The sequence below is a fragment of the Mesoplodon mirus genome (genome assembly GCF_964341445.2).
Source record: "Mesoplodon mirus genome assembly, chromosome: 6".
Classification (NCBI taxonomy): domain Eukaryota; kingdom Metazoa; phylum Chordata; class Mammalia; order Artiodactyla; family Ziphiidae; genus Mesoplodon; species Mesoplodon mirus.
The window spans coordinates 42850991-42872360 of NC_138982.1; the positions used below are offsets into that span (position 1 = coordinate 42850991).

At 45.9% G+C, this 21370-nt stretch overlaps 1 protein-coding gene across 7 annotated transcripts in view; it reads right to left on the reverse strand.

Annotated features, from left to right (window-relative positions):
• The window catches only part of LPP (LIM domain containing preferred translocation partner in lipoma), a 709708-nt gene that overhangs the window by 647933 nt on the left and 40405 nt on the right, over positions 1–21370 (reverse strand). Inside the window, exon 1 of one of the 7 annotated variants that reach the window (XM_082624545.1) lies at positions 7818–7903. The exons of 5 other annotated variants lie outside the window; for them this stretch is intronic. The gene's annotated coding sequence lies outside the window, so the exon portion shown is untranslated. Of the gene's footprint in view, positions 1–3944; positions 4037–7817; positions 7904–21370 lie in introns of those variants that run through there. One more of the 7 variants, XM_082624544.1, reaches the window with a different exon arrangement.

A 21370-nucleotide genomic window follows, 5' to 3' on the forward strand; every position in this document is an offset into this window, starting at 1 on the left:
GCCTTATTTATCTCAACTAAAAAGGGGACAATAGGATTTCCCTGGTGGCGCAGTGGTTAAGAATCCATCTGCCAATGCAGGGGACACGGGTTTGAGCCCTGGTCCGGGAAGATCCCACATGCCGCGGAGCAACTAAGCCCGTGCGCCACAACTCCTGAGCCTGTGCTCTAGAGCCTGCGAGCCACAACTACTGAGCCCACGTGCCACAACTACTGAAACCTGCGCACCTAGAGCCCATGTTCCGCAGCAAGGGAAGCCACCGCAATGAGAAGCCCATGCACCGCAACGAAGAGTAGCCCCCACTCGCCGCAACTAGAGAAAGCCCGCATGCATCAACGAAGATCCAACGCAGCCATAAATTAATTAATTAATTAATAAGGAAAAAAGAAAAATAATATTAAGGGTGGGGCGGGGGGGACAACAGCACCTGCCTTGTGGGAGTGTGGGGAGAATTAAAGGAGATAAACCATGTGGAGCGCTTAGAGCAGGGCTCAGCACAGATGAAATGTTCGCTGTCATCAACTGCAGCCCCATCTTCCAGGCAGGAAAACTGAGACTCAGAAAGGTGCATGCGCCTTCGCCCAAGTTAGACACTGAGTTAACAGCAGAGTCAGGTTAGAAAATCCCCTTTTTAGTCTCTATCCACTGCTCCACAGACCAGTTATTCCTTAGACAATAATAATAACAAAAATACCTGATATCTTGTCATCGATTTATATATTCTGCCTTGTTCCAGAAAAAATCTGAAGTACCTGACAAAAGATGCACACGGTTCATGATTTTTTTTTAAGTAATAAAATTGGGAAGGGAGATGGAAAAATAAGGTGAAGGAAAGGGACAGAAATATAAGCCATATGTCTCATACCATTTGCTAGAGGTGGGCTTCACATTTGGCTCTGAGCTTCCCAGAGGCCAATATAAACCAGAGGGAAATACCTGTGTACATATGGTCCTTGGGAACACTTGGTTACTGAAATGTCACAGCACTGTGTGAGGAGGTGTCACCACCCAGGTGAGAATCACCCTGGTTTTTCACACTCTTGCCAGCTGAATTCCACCATCTGCTTACTCCTGATCACATGCACTCTAAAGCCACACGACCTGGGTTCAAATCCCAGCTCCACTACTGATTGCATGATGTTGGACAACTTACTTATTAACTCCTCAAAGCCTCAGGTTCTTCCGCTATAAAATGGAGGTAAAAAATAGTACCTAAATGGATAAATAAAATGTGGTGGCATATATACAATTTATTACTATTCAGCCATAAAAAGGAAGCACATTCTGACAAATGGTACAACACAGATCAACCTTGAAGACATGCTGAGTGAAATAAGCCAGTCACAAAAGGACAAATACTGTATGATTCCACTTCTATAAGATACCTAGAAAAGTCAAATTCATAGAGACAGAAGGCAGAATGATGGCTGTCAGGGCTGGGGGAGGGGAAAATGAGGAGTAAAAGTTTAATGGGCACAGAGTTTCAGTTTTGCAAGATGAAAAGCATTCTGGAGATTGGTTGTCCAATATATGACTGTACTGAACACTACTGAGCTATACACTTAAAAATGGTTAAGATGATGGGGCTTCCCTGGTGGCACAGTGGTTAAGAATCCGCCTGCCAATGCAGGGGACACGGGTTCGAGCCCTGGTCCGGGAAGATCCCACATGCTGTGGAGCAACTAAGCCCGTGCACCACAGCTACTGAGCCTGAGCTCTAGAGCCCGCGAGCCACAACTACTGAACCCGCGTGTCACGACTACTGAAGCCTGTGTGCCTAGAGCCCGTGCTCCGCAATAAGAGAAACCACCGCAGTGAGAAGCCCGCGCACCGCAACGAAGAGTAGCCCCTGCTCGCCACAACCAGAGAAAAGCCCACACGCACCAACAAAGACCCAACACAGCCAAAAATAAAATAAATAAATAAATATTTTTTTAATGGTTAAGATGATAAAAATCGTTATGTGTATTCTACCAAAATTAAAAATACAATTAAAACAATAGTCCCAACTGAATCACTTTGCTGTACAGCAGAAATTAACACAACGTTGTAAAACAACTATACTTCAATCAAATAATTTTTAAATAAGTAAGTAAATACCCCCCCAAATAGTACCTACTCACAGGTAGCTGTAGCAGTGAATCAATGTAGGTCAAGTGCTTAGCCCAGTGCCTGGTACCCAGAGAGCAGCAGTCAATGCATGTCAGTTCTCCTTATGGGCAGTAAAAGCATTCCCATTGGTACTACCAACCGTAACCTCTTGGTGCCCATGGTCAGCATCACAGCGGGAAAACATCCCAAGCCTCCATGCTTCGAGGTAGGCTCCTCCCACCTGGTGAACAGAGCCTACAATCACGGCCCAGGCACAGCGGGGAGGAGGAGATGGGGTGCGTGCAGGTTCCCGGGAGGGAAGTCCCTGTCTCCCCGTGCTTCAGAGCCGCTTAGAGAGCTGCTTCCCCTCCCTTCCTCACCAACCACACAAGCTCAGGTGTCAGAGCACTTCCTCCCCTCTATTGTGATCTGTCACCTAACGCCATGGGCATCAAAGCACTTCTCCAAAACACATCTCCAACATCCTTCCTGCACTAGAGAAAGGAGCCCCCAAGCTGATCAGAAACTGATCTGACTACGAAGAGTTAACTCACTGGGGTCGTGTAACATCCGGGGGACTGTAGTAGGGTGGTGCCCTCTTGGTCTCTGTCGAATGCTGTTGTCACAGCAAAGAAGGCTAAAGAAGTCTCTGTGTGTGTGTCTGTGTGTCTGTGTGTTTAAAATCTATTCAGAATCAGGGCTCGCCTATGAATGGGAATTATACTCCAGAATTCTTGCAGCGTTAAGAATAGTGGGAGAGGCTTAGATGGAAAGCCCTGATCAGTTTCTTTCAAGGCATAATTTCACCTCCAAGGGTAAAGCTGAAATAAAGGCCTCCACTATTCAGTTTCTCCTCTTGGACAAGCTATCATCCTCTTTCAGGGAAGAAAAAGATAACAGGCAGCAAAGCAGATCGGAAGGTAGCGGCTCACATTCAAACAATATTCACATGACCCAAATAAGAAAAGGGTAAGTAGAAACCAAAGAAGAAGAAAAAAAAAAGTGAAATTAAAAAACCAACAAATTCAGACCTTTGAGTCCATGTAACATGATAGAAAGAGGTCTGACCTGGGAGAACTTGGTTCCAGTTCTTAATTTCTCACAAATTAGATCAATAAGTGTGGGCAACTCTGGCATCCTGAGTCCCAATTTCCTTATCTGCAAAATGGGCATCTTCTCTGCCTTTGTCTGAAGGGGCAGCTTCCACGTAGTAGGAGGAATGACCCGAGAATAAAAAGATCTGGATTTTAATCCCACCTAACTAGCCATGTACCTGCGAGGCAGGTGAGCTGCACTCCTGGGCCTCCCCTGCCCACCATCATGCTGTAAAATGAAACAGATCAATTAAATCATCCCAACTCTGGCAGTCCATCAGATCTACGCAGTGTCCACACACCATGTATTTATTGCAGAGTGGATGCCGTGCAAATGCTATACAGAAACCTTTTGCGTACTCTTAAGTCCAACCATAACTCTGCTTTTCAAGATAAAACTAGCCCTCCCCAAGTGCCCACAAACACCCCTTCTGGGGTGTTACTCTAGTCCTAGCAATCAGACAGACAACAACACTCCCAAATTATCTTTCTCCCCAAATTAAGTTAGGCCTCAGGTGGGAGGAATACCTCTCTAATTTTTAATATACAAATAGAATTTTTCCTCAGGCATAGCCCGTCTCTAAATCCCACTGCGAGAAGTATTACCCTGGGAAAGCAGCTGTCCACACCCCAAATGAAAGCAGCTAGTGCTCCCAGCCACATGCCCCATCACCATGCAAGCGAACCAGCCCTCAGGACTCTGAGCCGTGGGTCTGCAGGCAGAAATGTCACTGGGTCTGGCAATAATGATATACTCACGCGCCGTCAGGCCCCACAGGCAGCTGGCCTTCCGCTGGCCCTCGCTCTCTCTCACACACCCTGAGTCCCACTGCAAGGAGGTGGTCCCCAGGTCCAAGGGGAACAGCACTGAAACCTTCTCTCCTCGGCTCCCAGAACAAGGGGCAAAGGAAAGGAGGGGGAGGGGTGGGGGGAGGGGGCGACTTTGTTTCTGGAAACAAGAATTCAAATCCTGCTTCTCCTAAACCCTGAGTCACCTCCTTCCCTTCCAATAGATCAGTGTGGTGGGTAAACATTTCCATATATGGAGAAGCAGGCTGGAGGATGTCAGAAAAATCACCCTTCTCTCCTCTGGCACTTGAAGAACATGCCCCACTAAAGGACAGAATTCCTTACTTAGAGTGAATGATTAACCCCCAAAGAAGTGGAGTCTCAACTGTTCCACAGGCTCTCCTGTTACAGGAAAAAGGCTCCCCTGTCCAGACAACGAAGTGACTGGTTTGAAAGGCTTTAAGTTCATCTTAGGAATGGGGCCATCTAGAATGCAACTACATTTATGAAGTCAATTAATTAATGGGGAGGGAGGGTGTTTAGGGGGATGCACCTGAAGAGGTCACCAAGAATCCAGCCCACAGTTCTTTCAGTGGCAGATGAGTATGAAAACAACCCTTGGACCCCAATCCCTGACCCCCTTGGGCCTAGAGTCCTCTTGGGAACTTAGTTTCGCATGAGTTCTTCATAGGACAGACACCAGGCAATAAGACCCAGAATAAAACTAGACTTCCAAGAGAAAACTGGGGGGGTGGGGGGGAACAGAAGAGTGACATGCCCAATTTAATTTGTAAGATTCATTCCCTTAGTTTGTAAGATTAATTCTAATCCGAAGGTCCTGAAAAGTGTCCAATGACTAAATTGAACCAGGGGAGTCAATCAGGAATGAATCTGGTCTGAAATGACTCCAGACTGAATTAGAGAAAAAAAGGAGAGAGATGAAATGGCAGTGTGGGGAAGTCGGGGTCTGCTCAGAGAAGGAATCCGTATCTTGGCTTCCTAGTGGTTCTATTCCTCAGCATGATCTTATTCTACTGCTGGCTGTAAAGGCTTTCTGTAGGTCAGATGAGCCATTGTTCAGAATCATCGCCCACGTGCTGCTTTTTGGGCCTTCACCATGAGGGTGCTTGTTCTCATCCCAAGGCAACCTTCAAGCAATAAACATCACTGGTCAGGGAGCAAGGGGACCCAAGCCCTAAGCCCAGACCAGTCACTCCTTACCACTTTGGACAAATCTGTTCTCCTCTCGTAGCTTATATTCTCTCATCTACAGATTGGGTAGATATCCCCAAATTGTCCAACTATGTGCTCTAAAAGCAGCTTCTGTCCAGCCTATCGAACAGTCCTGACATTTATTTTGATCACTTGTTTTCTATTTTTGCAAGCACGCCACAAGTACCTGAAAAAATGGCCAACACTTCTTATTCATTGCATGTTTCATAAGTAAACACAAATATAAGTGATTACTAAATGAGGTAAGGAAACAGGATCAGAAAACCTTCCACCACATGCCAGCACCAGAACTCAGCACAGAATTCTTGCAACTGCAGTACTCCCAAGAGGTCCCAGAAGTAGGCTTGAAGAGGGTAAGGAGATGGTCCTCATTTGTAACTGACACTAAACCAGCCATCAGACTTAGTGTTTCTGTAGAAAGACTGTCATCCTTTCAGGAGCTCAGAGTTCCTTCCAATATTCCAACAGGAGCATTTCAGCAGAGGAAAGAGATATTCCATGGAAAACAGCTACCTAGGGATGACCTGGGAACTGTGTAAACCAAGGACCAAGGAGGGAACTACAGAGACAGGAATGAAAACCAGAATGAAAGGTCTAAAGCTACCCTCCATTCTGCTAGTAGCATTTGGAGATCAGTTTCCATATCCACAAAGCAACCCTTCATTCCTTAATGTATGTGTGTCTTTCTTCCTCGTGACCCCTGACAACCACTGGCTCTGGGATCTCAGGGGAAGAAAAGACCATCAAGGCCACTGAGCCCAATGTCTCTCCTATTTATGAACCAAACCCTCCCCCCATGGCATCCCTGAGGTCTCCAGTGAGGTGGAGATCATTATCTCCCGCAGCTGTAAATTCCATCTTTCCAACAGAAAGTTCTTCCTTATATGGAAATAAATATGGCTTCCGGGCCTTCAACCTCTGCCTCCTTATTCTGCTTCTTTGAACCATACAAACAACCCATGTCTGTCTCATGGGTTTGGAACTTTTGTAGGTGAATGTGGCTACAAAAACAAAGCTCTCCAAGATCTCATTCCTCGGTCACCCTGGCTGCCTCCTGCCAACTTGAGGCCCATCCTTTTTGGATTTTTCCAATAAGCATTAGTGCTTAGTAACCCATTCTGCATATGTACTGCTGGCCCTGTGGGTTCACAAGACGTACCCTATTAAATCCCAGTCACTGAGAAAAGAGAGAAAACAGACTTTGAGATCAGTTCCTCATCCACCTGGACCCCGTCACCCACACCACATTCCCACCCTCCCACCCTTTGTGGACGAAGCTCAGGAATGCAGATCCCCTCCCCAGCTCCCCACTCCTGCTCTCCAGCCTGGCCAACCTAAAACTGTCTCCAGGATACAGGACTGTTTCAAGGAATGTTAAGAGCGAGCTCTGTAAGAAAAGAGCACCTTGCCAACATAAGCGCTCTCAGAAACACAAAGTGGCCTGCAGGCAGGGCAGCAGGGCCAATTGGCTGAGCACAAGGCTGGGAGCTCGTGATCCCTGACAACTGCCGGCACCATTCTCCTCAGTGTCCTTTCAAAATGGGGGGGAAAAATGTTCTTTTCTGCCACAGTTCTGATGTGGCACTATTTGAATTCAAGGTACGTGTGATAATGATGCCTCACATTATTGCATTCTTTACAGTTTAGTAAGTGCTTTACCAGACAGTCTCATTTAATCCCTACTGACAACTATCCCTGGAGGATTATACCCACTGTAGTGATAGGAAAAGTGAGGCTCCGGAAGGTTAAGTATATTCCCAAGGTCACACCGATGGTAAGTAGTGAAAAGAATGCTGGTTTAAGTGTTAGATTATTTAAGATTCCAGTTCCAATTCTGCTGCATACGAAATAAATGACCTCTGGCCAACTGTTTGACTTTTCTAAACCTCAGTTTCTGCAGCTGAAAATTAGAGATGAAAACAGCCCCTCTCCCTACCTCTCAGAGCGGTTATGAGGATCAACTGAGATAAGGCTAGTGAAAGCCCTCTGGAAAATGGGTAGACGTTACAAAAGTATAGGGGATTATTGTGATTACTTGTCAATGACTGTGCATTCCATTAAAAACACAAAAAGCAGCAAGGTCATTCTCAAGACAAAGACACATTAAGGCTCTGGGAATTGAAGGGAAATGATTGGACGTTCTGCTGGGTTCTGTCTATATGCTATTCATTCCTGCAGTTGAAACTCAGCAGCAACTGTCAGATTTTCAGCCCCACGTCACAAACGTCTCCAGGACTGCTCAAGACAAACTCGCCCTTTTGGCTACAAGCAAATGCCAGGCCAAAAGGAGGTAATAGAGATGGGCGCTGGGAAGACCCCCTGAGAGTCTCAGTTCTGAAAACGTGACCTGCAATGTTTTCCTTGGAGAACTTGTTAGAAACACAGGCTCCAGTCTCTCTGCAACAAGCCCGTAGGGAAAGAAATGCAGGGTACGGAGCTATTTACCAGAGAACACTAAGGAAGCTCCCGAGCATGAATTAATCAAGGGTACAGGATATTTCAAGCTGCAGATTCCAAAAGAAACCTCCAACCCATTAAACCTCCGGCCCAGCTCAGAGGCTCAGCCTGGCATTCGGGCAGCCCAGGCTGCAGAGAAGCCCATTTACATACCAGAGGTCCTGCAGCAGGTCACCAGGAGCCAGAAGGCACCCAAGAAGATCTGAGAGCTCAGGTGGGAGAGCCTGGCTTCCTTCAGGCCTCCCCCAACACACCAGTCATCAGGATTCTCTTCAGTTTCTGCAAAGATCCAAGTCATCCATGGCATTTATGGAAGGGCCGGATCTTCCCCAGAAATCCATTCTCAAGGCTGATGCACACACAGCTCAACGATGACTGTTTTCTAGTTTGCATTTGATCATCTGCTTCCTTATGCTTAACGGTGAAGGAAGACCCTACATTATTTTGTTGCACAGATGTGTGATTCCTAGTATGAGTGTGCACCTGCATCCTCAGGGATGCTATAGCAAAGGGCTTTGAGATGCAAACAACTTTGCATCTCAAAGAGCTCACAAGCATGGAATAGAAAGGCTGACCATAATACAGGACAAGAGACTTCAGTAGGGTCCCCCTTGATGGGAGAGATGGATTTCCCGGTCAGCTATTAAGAGGGTAGGACAGGAAAAGGGGGAGGTGAAGGAGTAAAGGACATTCCAGGCAAAAGGAAAGATTTGAGCCCAGGCGATAAGGAGCTATGTCCAGTGAACAGCTAGCTTAGCGGATGTGTAGGGAACTAGTGGGACAGGTGGGCAGGTGAGTGGAGACAAAGAGTAGCTCAGCAAGGTAAACTGAAGCCAAATGATAGCTGGAGGCTAAGGTGGCTGGATTCTAGTTCTAAAAACAGTCTTTTTCTGAGAAGCAATCTTTGATCACACCACTGATCACCTTTTAAAAAATAATCTCTTTGGCTGCTCACTGCTAAATAATCACAATAACAACCATAATTTATGGAGTATTTCATCTGTGCTGAGCACTGAACAAAGCAGGCTGCATACATTGCCCCATTTAACCCCATCAACAACCCTGTGAGCTAGGCAGGCTGGCTCCCATAATACAGATCAGGAAATGAAGGCTTAAAGACAAACTGTGCCAGTCTTAGAGAAAGAAAGTGGGAGAGGCCAGGATTAACTAACTCACAGTGCAAACTCAACCCCTTGCAATCCTAGACCATACTCTCCAATTTCTAACCTTCTTCTTTCCTACTGCCCAGACTCTTCCTATCCCATTTCTATGAGATAAAATCATCCTATCACACATAATAATCCTATATAACAAACATAATGATCTCCAAAAATAGTTGACAAAATTCCTTATTTGATTCTGTTTCCCCACAAAGCCCTTGGAGTCAGGAACCTTGTCTGTGTCTCAGCACTGTACACACAGTGGACAATCAATAATTACATGTTAATCAGTTAGACAACATCTTTGAAGGTTGGGCCGTGGAAGTAACACAATACTGGCTGTAATTTCCACTCTCTTCTACATAGAAATGGAACTAATCTCAGCGAGGGTCCCAAGATCCAAAGGGGAGACATAGCCAAGTTGAATGATACAGGTCAAGAATCATGTGCCTGGAGCAGCCTGAAGGCTCTGCAGCTACTCAGGGGATGCATGACTCTGAACCTACAGCCAGGTGCTCCAAAGGCCCATCAGAAGGAGGTGGACAGGACACATATTTCCTTGACAAAAGGAAAAAGCTCCAGGACCCTCACAGCTGTGACTTGTGCTATGCCACTTTGCCTTTCAGCCTTAGTACAAAGACAGACTGGGCCAGCACAGTGGTTTTCAAACTTTTTTTCCCTAGCAGTAGAGCTTTTCCATTACGCAAAATGCTTTGTGGATGCTTAGCTTGTAACGAACATAAAAGCAGAGCTGCTAAGACTGGGCTCCAGAGCCCCCTTCCCTCCTACTCTTCTGACCATTTGTCGCCTCCCTACCTCGCAGCCCAACCCCAAGGCCCCTCTCGGAGTCTCCCAGGCTCAGGGGAGCACAGCTTGAAAACCAGCAGCCTCTGAGAGCTTCATAGTACCTTCCAGCTCTGATTCTAGTAACTTCCAAGGTCTGAGATGTACGTTCTTTTAAGCAGCTCTGCATTTTTACCAGTGAGACAGGCAATATATGGTGTAGCAGGGAAGAAAGAGGTCTCAAAGTAGAAAACTTGGATGATAATCTATTTAAAGACCTGTGTTCTCAGAAGCAAGTTATTTAAATCTTGCTAAGCCTCAGTTTTCTCATCTGTAAATGGGAAATAATATTGTTATCCACCTAATAAGGCGTTTATGAGAATTAACTAAGTTCACACATAAGTTGCTTAGCAGAATGCAACAATAAATTATGATCACTCCATCTATAAATCCATCTATGTCCACAGATGAAAAAGCAGGTAGCACTGCATCCAGGGCAAAGAAGATGCTCAACAAGTGACAGAGATCCAATTTTTTCCTTCCTTGCTCTCATGGACATTTCAACCTAAACAAACAATATGATGGCAATAAAGAGCTAAAGGGAAGAATACATTTCATGTCCCAAATTCCCTACAGATCATCTTTGAAAATATTACATCTTGTCTCTGGAATCTTTGAAACTCATGGCCATCTCAGGCTTCCAAGGATGTCAATCAAGACAGTCCAGGGTGGAGAAGGTGAGTTTGAGAAAACCAGGGCACTGGCACAGGAGAAAGTGTGAGACTTGGTATCCCAGGATCTGGCTATAAAACTATTATCATTTTTATTATAATCTCAAGTAAAAAGTTGAACCACTGGGGCTTCCCTGGTGGCGCAGTGGTTGAGAGTCCGCCTGCCGATGCAGGGGACACGGGTTCGTGCCCTGGTCCAGGAGGATCCCACATGCCGTGGAGCGGCTGGGCCCGTGAGCCATGGCCACTGAGCCTGCGCGTCAGGAGCCTGTGCTCCACAACGGGAGAGGCCACAACAGTGAGAGGCCCGTGTACCGCAAAAAAAAAAAAAAAAAAAGGTGAACCACTGAAAAAAATAACTTAGAATGTACCCAAAACTTGGGAATCACCTCATCTTGAGGCCCCTGCTCCAACTACAAGATTCCCTGTCTCTCACCTGAGTTTTGCCCCAGGTTCCCTGAACATCCTGAAGGTGCTGCCAGGTTAACCCCCAATTTCATCCCAACTTTCGCAGGTGACCCCTCACCAGTGCTCTGTACTGCACAAAAAAATAATGTCCAACTTCCTTCAGGCCAGCACTCATGGCCTCCAGGATGGGCCTCAACCCATCTTTCCAGTCACACTTCCCATTATATTGTCACTAAGGGTACCAGGCAAGAGTATACCCCCAATTCCTCCCAACTCCAAGGTTTGGCCATGCTTCCCCCAGGACTGTGCCTCCAAATCTGAGTGCCAGATCTCTTTACTGTGCAGTGGGGAAGAGGAACCCTTGGGAGTGTTTTGTGATCAGGATGTAGTCAACAGTGTCTTCACTGCCCCATCCTTTCTCTAAAGATGGTCCCACCAACTACTGGTCCATAGACATCCACATCACGGGAAGAAGAAATATTTGTGTATTTCTTTGTTGTCAACAAAGCTTTTCACATGCCGCACCTTTTTAAACGCTTAATGTAAGATATGACCATGACACCCACTTTATAAATGAGGAAGCTGAGGGTCCAGAATATAGTCAGGAGCTGAACCGGTAGCCAAGCACAGGGCTTTGGCTCCAGAGCCCTTTCACACTACACTCTCCCCCAAGAGCTGAGTGCAACTGAAACCCTGCTATAAAAGGTGCCGTCCTCCTGGCCAGCTCACTGCATGGCCCTGGGCACATCACTTTCCTTCTCTAAGCCATAAAATAAGGGCTCTGAGGTCCTCCCACACATCTACATACCCCTTTCCCTCTCCCCTTGAAAGATTTCTGAAATAAAACCTTAGAAGGGAATTACCAAGGTAACATCTTGTGTATGTGTTTGGTCAGTTCCATCCCAAGCTTTCCATCCCAAACTCCCACACCCAACCCGAAAGAAGGAAGAGTGACTGACCCGAGTGTCAAAAAGCCACCAGGACTCTACAGGACACAGCACAGGGAATGCAGTGTAGCAGGATCACCATACAGACCAGCAAGCTGCTCCCCAAGAACAACTGCAGTCATGGTCACAGTGCATGAACCTTGTCAGCATATTGCTGGTTTGACTGGCAATTTATAATAAGCTCAAGATGCACAAGCATTAATGTGGACAGCACAGTATGCATCTTACATGCCCCATGGCCTATGGGCTCCAAGAGGGAGGGCAATGGAAAAATCCCTCTTTCCTTCAAGATTCTGAAGACATTAGCACATCTCCTCTCTTTAGCACGAGCAACTACAACTGCTGCCTGACCGGAACACTCCCATCCGGATGTGAGCAAGCTGCCGTGCCCTCTCTGTGCTTTCTCCTAAAGTCCAAATGCTGACTGCCAGGCTCTCCCAGGACCATCCTAGATCTGGCAAAACTCAAATAGCAACTGGTCCAACTCCTGTAAACAACTTGTCTGGGGGCATTCATTCATTCAAAAAGCATCACTGATGTCTCCTTAATGCACAGCGATAGGATGAGGCTAGGTTTCTGCTCTCAAGAACCCTGCACCAATATCTTCAGTGGCTTCTCAGTGGCCACAGAACAGTCCAAGCGCTTTATCTAATATCTCAAGTTTATCAATAACTTGGACTCAATCTTCTATTTCCACCATGAACTCCCTCCCACTCCCACTCAGCACGCATTCTTTGCTTTATTCAGACTGAACTCTTAGCTCTTGGTGCTTTTGCTTGACCTATTACCCTTCCCCATGCCAAGATCAGTTTATAGATAATCCTACAAGACCTACTGGTAGTTCTCAACTGGAACAAGATCGCTCGAAGAAAGGCAGTTATTTCAGCAGTGTCTCATGCATTACAGGGTACCGAGCATCTCTGGCCCTGACCACTGAATGACAACAGTGGTCTGGCCTCCAACACTGAGATAACAAAAAACACTCCACCACATTCGCAAATGCCCCTTAAAGGGATGTTACTGCCCCCCAACAGACAGTCACCGGACCACTGTCACCCTGCATGAAACCTCCCTTGCTTCTCAGTCCAGCCAGAATAGTCTCTCTTCTCTGGATTTGCTCAGCCTGCTACCAAGGACGTGGACAGTGACCTTCCTCGTACTATTCTCACTATATACTTGACATACTCCCTTTCCAGGGAGGGCTCCCAGTGGGAGAGTCCATGACTTATCTCTGCCCCTGGTGCCCAAACTAGCACAGCACCAGGCTCATAGTAAGTGTTTAATAAACATTTATGAACAAATTACATAAACAAGACAACTGTCCAGGGCATGACTCTCAAGAGGAGATTAAACCGAGCTGGAAAATCACAAATCAACCAGTGCCGTCAATACTAAGGAGAACTTATTGCAGGGCTGTGACTGAGCAAATGGCCTGCTTTTCGGTATATTAAGTACAGTAATGTTATACATTTTATCTAAATAAACAAATATGACGTAGAACACTCTAGCAGCTATATTACAGTATTATAATTAATTATACACATCAAGTATTTGGGGAGAATAGCTCTGGGCATTTTCAAATGACTGTCAGTGGCTGATACATTCTCTCAATTGGCTCCAAGTTCCCTTACACCCTCTGAAGTGCCTTCCTGTGCCACAGAAGCGATTGCTAAAAACTACATTTCCCACACTCCCCTGAAGCTAATAAACTAGATTCCAGGAATAAGATGTACTTGTGTGAGACTTAGAAGGTGGAAGTGAGGCTGAGGCCTCCTGCTGCTTCTTCTTCTGGCAAGCTACACCTTGTAAGCATACGTCAAAATGCTGTTCCGTTTGCTAATCCAATGTCCCGCCGCCAACCATGAGGACATTGAGAAAAATGTCAGAGGTCTCTGTAGGGGCTTCCTAATCCCATCTCCCTTCTCCCCGGATTGCAGCTGTGGAATAAATTCTTAAACTCAATTGCTATAGATGTAGCCTCCTGGCTCCCACTGCTCCAGCCTTTCCAACAATTTTGTTAGCATCTCTTTCCCCGAATTAATCTCCCTTTCCATTTAAATTATGTGGATGTCTTTCTTGCACTTAAGCCTGAAACACACGCAGGAAGGGGGGAAAAATGATCAATTAACTGCTCATCCATTCATCTATTTCCGATCTGATCGAGACCTCTGTCTATCTATACCTAGACCTTCTCCGTTGCCTGTGTGAGGGGGAGAAAAATATGTCACTTTACTGTAACGAGCCAAACAGACCTAAGGGACATGAGTAGCAGGTGTCATAAACTAGTTGATGATCAACAGAAACTCTAATTCTTATCAAATGAAGCACGCTTATAGCATAATTACTGACTCTTTCCTGAGAATTCTTTGGCTTGACCTCTTTGTTTTCCAGAACTGCCACTGAATCCTTCAGTACCTCAAAGGCACACCGGCTGCACACCTAGCCCATCTGCTCTGTGCAGCCCCACAGAAAAGGCCTCCAGAAATGTCTGTTCCTGTCCTTGTTTCCTTATTTGTAACATAGGGATAGCAATAGTACCTTCCTCGCAGGTTTGTTTAGAGGATTAGGTGGATCACTATGAATAAAGCAGCTACAAGAGCAACTGGCACACAATGACTGCTTACTACGTGTCACCTAGTGTATAACCCAGCAGCAATCTTAGGACACAGGTCTAAGTCCTGTTTTATTGATACAAATGAGGAAACTGAGACTCAGATTCTATAACTCTCCCAAGGTCAAGACGGCTGGTAAGCAAGGCGTGGAGGCAGGATCCAAATCCAGCTCCATGGCCTCCCACCAAATCCGACGCGCTCTGCACCTCATATTAGCAAGCATCCTGCTTGCAAATATGAACACCTAATGGAAAAAGGTATTAAACAAAAGGAGCAAAACCAGCCCAGACATAACGGGGCTGTACCTTGGGAGCTCTCTGGGCATCACAGGATGATAAGGCCAATGTCATAAGCCCTGCCCTTCAGCACAGTCAGCTCCTGTGGATAAAATTAGCTCAGCTGTGCTCCAGTGCTACCTGGAGCCCCGAGGCAAAACTCACCCCAGGCACAGCTCGACCTCACCTGACCCTCACTCTCAGGAAGGGTCTCTCATGCACCTCATTAGGGCCTGAGATGACTCATTTTGCTCTTTCCGGCTCTGGCTGCTAAGGTCACCTCTCTGCTCTCCAGAAAGGCAGCTCCAAAGGAGAAGTAAAGATAAAAAATCAAGCAACCGTCCTGCATTCCTTTCCTCCAGGGCAGCTCAGGAGCAAGGATGGGGTGCCTACCTGCCATGCCAGCTGTGCCCTGGGGGAAGGAGGCTGTGCTCAGTTATACAACCCGGCTCAGGACCAAAGACAGACACTAGCCCAGGTGGACGGACTCCTGAGATTATCCTCCTTATTTTACTCTGGTGATGATGGTACTGACCAGGGGAAGGGCCCAGTCTATATTCCTGTGTGCTGTAGAACACAGCACACTGATGATGACCACCAGGGTCTCCTCTGCATCCTCCCAACCCAGTGCCACTAGACTTGAAGGTGGAGCTCAAATGTCACCTCTCCTGGGGCCTTCCCTGCTCCCATCCCTACCGAGCTAGAATTTTCATCACAATTTCCACAATGCCTTACTCTACCCTTTTTTTTTGGCATTTATTTGTTCAACAAATATCTCTTGCATACCTATTTTGGACTTGAGGATACAGAAATGAAAGGAATAACCCTTACTTTCAAGGAAAGACAACCAACTGCAATAAATAGCCAAAAATGGGGGAAGTGGAGCTATCAGAGGTCAGAGGTACATGCCAAGCAGAGTTGATATCAGAGCAAAGTCTTGAAAGGAACCTGTGAGCTACCCTGATAAGGTGGGAGAGAAGCGATGTTTTGACAAGGAAACAGTATGTTAAGTCGTGGAGGCTACAGAGAATCCCATGTATATTCTGGAGCACAGGATCTGTCCTGGAGATTAGTGAGATGAGGATGAAAGGAGGCAGGGGCTAAATTCCCAACAGTCTTCTGTTTTATGCAAAGGGTTTTGGATTTTACCCAAAAATCATTGAGGGATTTTAAAAACAGAGATTTGGCATGACTGGATTTGCATTTTTTGGAAAATCACTCTGGAAGAACAGAGAATGGAATGGAGAGGGGTGAGAATAAAAAACAAAGAATAAAAAGCAAAGGCCAGTTGAGCATTACTGAAACCCTGCAGAAGAGAGATGCTGAGGGTCTGAACTGAGGCGGGGCAGCAAAGGCGGAGTGGGTAGGTCGGGTGTAGTTACATGCAGTGGGTGAGGAACAGCAGTTACCATGGTTGACTCAACAAGGTCTGAGGATGAATAGATAGAAAGGCGAGGTAAAGGGAGGAAGCATCCAGAAGGAGTCCCAGTTTCCAGGCTTGGGTGACTAAATAGACAGACGTTACTATCATTCACTAAGGTGACAATGCTAAGAGAAAAAGATAACACTAAGATTTCCAGGGCTTTCCTGGTGGCGCAGTGGTTGAGAGTCCGCCTGCCGATGCAGGGGACATGGGTTTGTGCCCTGGTCCGGGAAGATCCCACATGCCGCGGAGCAGCTGGGCCCATGAGCCATGGCCGCTGAGCCTGCGCGTCCAGAGCCTGTGCTCCGCAACGGGAGAGGCCACAACAGTGACAGGCCCACGTACTGCAAAAAAAAAAAAAAAAAAAAGATTTCCAATCGGAGCATCCAAAAGGCACTTACATATATGGCTCTGGGGCTCAGGAGTTCCAAACCCAATATAACCCCCTAGGAGTCATGAGCACAGAGACACAGAAGGAGGCTAAAGACAAAGCTTTGCATGTGAGCAGGGACAAGGGCCAGCAAAGGAAACTTGAGGACAGATGCAGGGAAAAAATGAAAGAAGCAAGAACGGTCAAGAGTGACCATACCACAGAGGCCAGATCAGAGCAGTGCTAACAAGAAATGAACTTGGCCCCATAGACCTGCGTGAGAGCTGCTTCTGTCAGACTGAAATGGGCTAAGAGGCCAAAAGAAGGTGAGGAAGGAGAGAGAAGTGTAAAGACAGAGAAGCAAAGAAGAGGGACGGCATGTTGTTGGAGAAGGTAAAATGAGTATACATCTTACTTCCCCTACTAGCCAGTAAACTTGGAGAACAGTGCTGCCCAGTAGACGGATAATGCAAGTATCACTTGCAATTTGTTATTTTCTAGCAGCCACCTTTTCAAAAAGCTAAGAAGAAACGGAAAAATTAATTTTAATAATATATTTTACTTAACCCAATATACCCATACTCATTGCATAGGTAATAAACATAAAACTTATTAATAAGATATTTTACCTTTTTTTTTTATACTAAGCCTTTGAAATCTGCTATTTTACACTTACAGCACATCTCAATTTGAACTGGGCCACATTTTAAATCCTCAACAGTCACATGTCATTCTGATTTTACTTTGACAAGTCAGGACTCAGCATGGAAGCTGACACATTGCATTTTTTTTAATATGATGAAATGAATGGACAGGTAATGGATGGAAGGATGGATGGATGAACTGTCATACCACTGAGAAAATTACTGAAGTCTCTGTGGTTCTTTGCCTTTATCAACTACACTTTAAAATTCCAGTCTTGGGTCATATTATGACTGGAGCCTTGGTATAGCTTGATATTAATATAAACAGCATAACTTCTATTCCTTGTAAACTTCCTCTCTTCCTTCAAAATTCAAAAACAGTGTCAGTCTCTAATTTTCTTAGAGCAAAACAACTCTGTCAAACACTGATCAGAAGATCTACCACTGACATAGATCTCAAGCAGGTCACTTTACCTCTTTGGGCTTCTGTTTTCCCTACCATAAAAATATAAGCCTAACTCTGCATATCTCATAGACTCATTGAAAACTCAAAATAGTGAAAACACTAAAGTATTACACAGAAGCAAGGTATCACCAAGAAGTTTCCCCTTATTATAAATATAAACCATATGAGCTCATCATATTATAAACTCCAATCGTGCCTACATGCACACATACAAAACAAATAAAACTCTGCGTGGCTACATTAATATTAGTATTTTAATTTCCAATACCACTATTCTTCCTGTCTCCTTGCAAAAACCACAGAAGATGTGGTCACCAGCCTTAAGTAGAGACTTGAAAGTGAGGGTCCAGCATGTGAGTAAGCCTGAGAGATGGTACAGTTGAGGGCTCCATGGCCTTTCAACAGATGGGACACGGAAAATGTCCTGTATTGGACTGACCACTAACAGTTTAACAGTGAAAATCTTCTCCACCCCATTCAACTCCCAAGAGCGGAATGGTAATAACTATTTGCTTTCATTCGGCTTTTTTTTTTTTTTGCGGTACGCGGGCCTCTCACTGCTGTAGCCTCTCCCATTGAGGAGCACAGGCTCCGGACACGCAGGCTCAGCGGCCATGGCTCACGGGCCCAGCTGCTCCACGGCATGTGGGATCTTCCCGGACCGGGGCACGAACCCATGTCCCCTGCATCGGCAGGCAGACTCTCAACCACTGCACAACCAGGGAAGCCCTCATTCGGCTTTTTGAGCGTGAGACACAAATACCGGGGGAGATTAGAAAAGGTGTGAAGCTGAAATGAAGACTTCTTAGGGGTACAGTTGCCAAATGGAGAGAAACAAATTAAGATGATCAGTTTGTTTCTTCTGCTGACCGGGGTCACCATCCACAAATGAGATTTTTTTTAAAAAATTCCTTCAAAACTCTGCAGCTAACTGACCAAGAATGAGGGCCACTCACAGACCCCAGAATGAAGGAGCTCATCTGACCATCCAGCACCTGATTTTAGCGGGGAAGAAACAAGAAGAAGAAGAGAGAACAAGCAGGTCCCTAGTTATAGGGGGAGGAAGAGGGTAAGAGGGGTAGAGGGAGTGGGTTACGCCTGGGGTTACATTATGTGAGAGGCACCGAGAAGCCTTAAACCCTGTTGATCAGAATCCAAATCTTTTGTTGTCTCCCTTTATGTGACCCCTGATTTGTTTAAAAGCCAAATTAAAATTACCCACTAATTAACCCAGCCAGATAAAACTATTGACACACAGCTTGCAGAGTATAATACCAGGAAAAATCTTAAAATACATAAACTTAGCTGTAAATGCCACTTAATCCAACCTCTGTTCTACTAGCAAAAGACAGACCTTTGTTCCACTTGGTATTTCTCAGCCACACATTTTCCACAGCCAGTAAAGTTCTTCTGGCAAACCAGCCATCACAACCAGTCTGCACCCGACCGCCCAACACGTGAACCACCCGACACGTGAACGCATCACCTTTCTATGCTGACCACACAGCAGAAGTCAGACTTGTGCCCTCATCTGCCAGGTTTTAAAGAAAAACCAGAACACACTAATACATCCTAGCCATGGAAGGCAGGGTCCATTTATAAAATATTGCTGTTGTTGATTAACAAACACTTGTTATGTGCCAGGTAATTTTCTAAGCCTGTTACCGATATTAACTCACATAACCTTCCCAACAAGCCCTATGAAGTACATACCATTATCATTATTCCCATTTTACAGATAAGAAAACTGAGGCACGGGTAGACACAGAGGTAGATAGTGGTGGGGCTGGGAACTGAATCTAGGCCATCTGGCTCAACGCCTGTGTTCTTCCCCTCCACGCTACACTGCCTCTCAGTTGGTTTTGTTTGTCCTCCTTGTTTTTATTGTTGGGGGAGAGAACACAAACATTAATGGACAGTAAGAAATATGAAGGGTGCACAACCAGCACATTCTCTCCCTAAAGTCAAGTGACAAGAGAGGCCAAATCTTAATGAGGAACCAAGTAACTGATTTGCTCTGAGAAAGCCCTTTCACAAGACCAGAAATACACAGTGTCCGTGAGATCAGGATACTCCCTGTCAGCATCAGGAGGTGGTCTCAGGAGAGGTGAAGTCAAGTCCAAGTTTCAGGGACGGCAGGAGAGGCAGACTGAAGCATCACCCCCGTGATGTCAGGCTGAGGGGACTGGGAGGCACGACCAAGGCTCTCTCTTCCCCGAGCACTGCCCATGTTTGGAGTAGGGACTCCGATCCCCATTCTGCAGATGAGAACACTGCTGCCCCCAGTTTTGTTCCAAGTTACAAGAGAAGCACCCATTCCTCGCAGACGTCACTACGAGTTCATGGGACACAGTGGTGACACAGTGCAGGGGGGGACCGTTCAGGCTCTGCAGTCAGACAAATCCAAGTTCAGATCCTGTTCCTGCCACTGCATGACACTGTGACAGTTACATGCAGAGTTTTGACTTCTTAACCCGTGAAGTGGGGAAGGATAAAAATCCCTACCTCCCAGGGTTACTAGGAGATTAGAGACAATGCTTGCAAACAGCGTAACACCTGGCCCAGGGCAGCTATTACAGTCCTCCCCGCCTTATCTGCAGTTTCAGTTACCCGAGGTCAGTGCGGTCCAAAAATATTACATGGAAAATTCCAGAAATGAACAATTCATAGGTTTTAAATTGAGGGCCATTCCTGAAATCTCAAGCCATCTTGCTCGGTCGCCCCCAGAGTGAATTATCCCTTCGTCCAGCATATCCCGCGCCTCTTAGTCACTTAGTAGCCGGCTTGGTTATCGAATCTACCAGCTCGGTATCAGCGTTTGTGTTCAAATCATCCTTCTTTCATGTCACAAAGGCCCAAAGCGCAAGTGTAGTGATGCTGGCAATAAAAGGTGAAAAGTTCTCCACTTAATAAGGAAAAAAAAAAAAAAATCGTATGCTGAGGTTGCTAAGGTCTACATACGGGAAGAACGAATCCATGAAATTGTGAAGAAGGAAAATGAAATCCATACTAGTTTTGCTGTCGCACCTCACACTGCAAAAGTTAGGGCTACAGTACACGATACGTACTTAGTTAAGATGGAAAAGGCATTAAATTTATACAAGATATTTTGAGAGAGAGACCACATTCACATAACTTTTATTACAGCATATTGTTATAACTGTTCTACTTTATTATTGTTATTGTTAATCTTTCATTGGCCTAATTTATAAACTAAACTTTATCATAGATATGTATGTATGTGTAGGAAAAAACGTAGTATATAAAGGGCTCAGCACTATCCACTGTTTCAGGCATTCACCGGGGGTCTTGGAACATATCCCCTGCGGATAAGGAGGAACCACTGCATCTTAAATAAAAATAAAAATTGCCTGACACACCCCCTGCCCCTGGATCTTTTCCTTTCCCTCGTGGGAAGGATAAAATAGACGTGGCACTCTTCCTCCTTTCTTCCCTGCTCTTTCAATGGCACTGCTATGCTCACAGTGACCTGGGCATAAAATCCCTTAAGCCCTTCAACCATTCAGTCATGTCCTCTGCGCTTACATACACTGGTGCTCTTATCCAGCTCCTCCCTTTTTTCCTAGAAAGTTTTTTACCAAACTCCTATTCATATTATAAAACCCAACTCAAGCCTCACTGACCCCAGGGAGCCATTCTAATCATCCTTCCTCTGTGCGTCGTATGCACATCAATTATTACAATGATGACACTAAAAGATAACTGAATAACCACGTGCAAAGCTGATATTCAGATTGGGCTTCCCTGGTGGCGCAGTGGTTGAGAGTCCGCCTGCCGATGCAGGGGACATGGGTTCGTGCCCCGGTCCGGGAGGATCCCACATGCCGCAGAGCGGCTGGGCCCGTGAGCCATGGCCAATGAGCCTG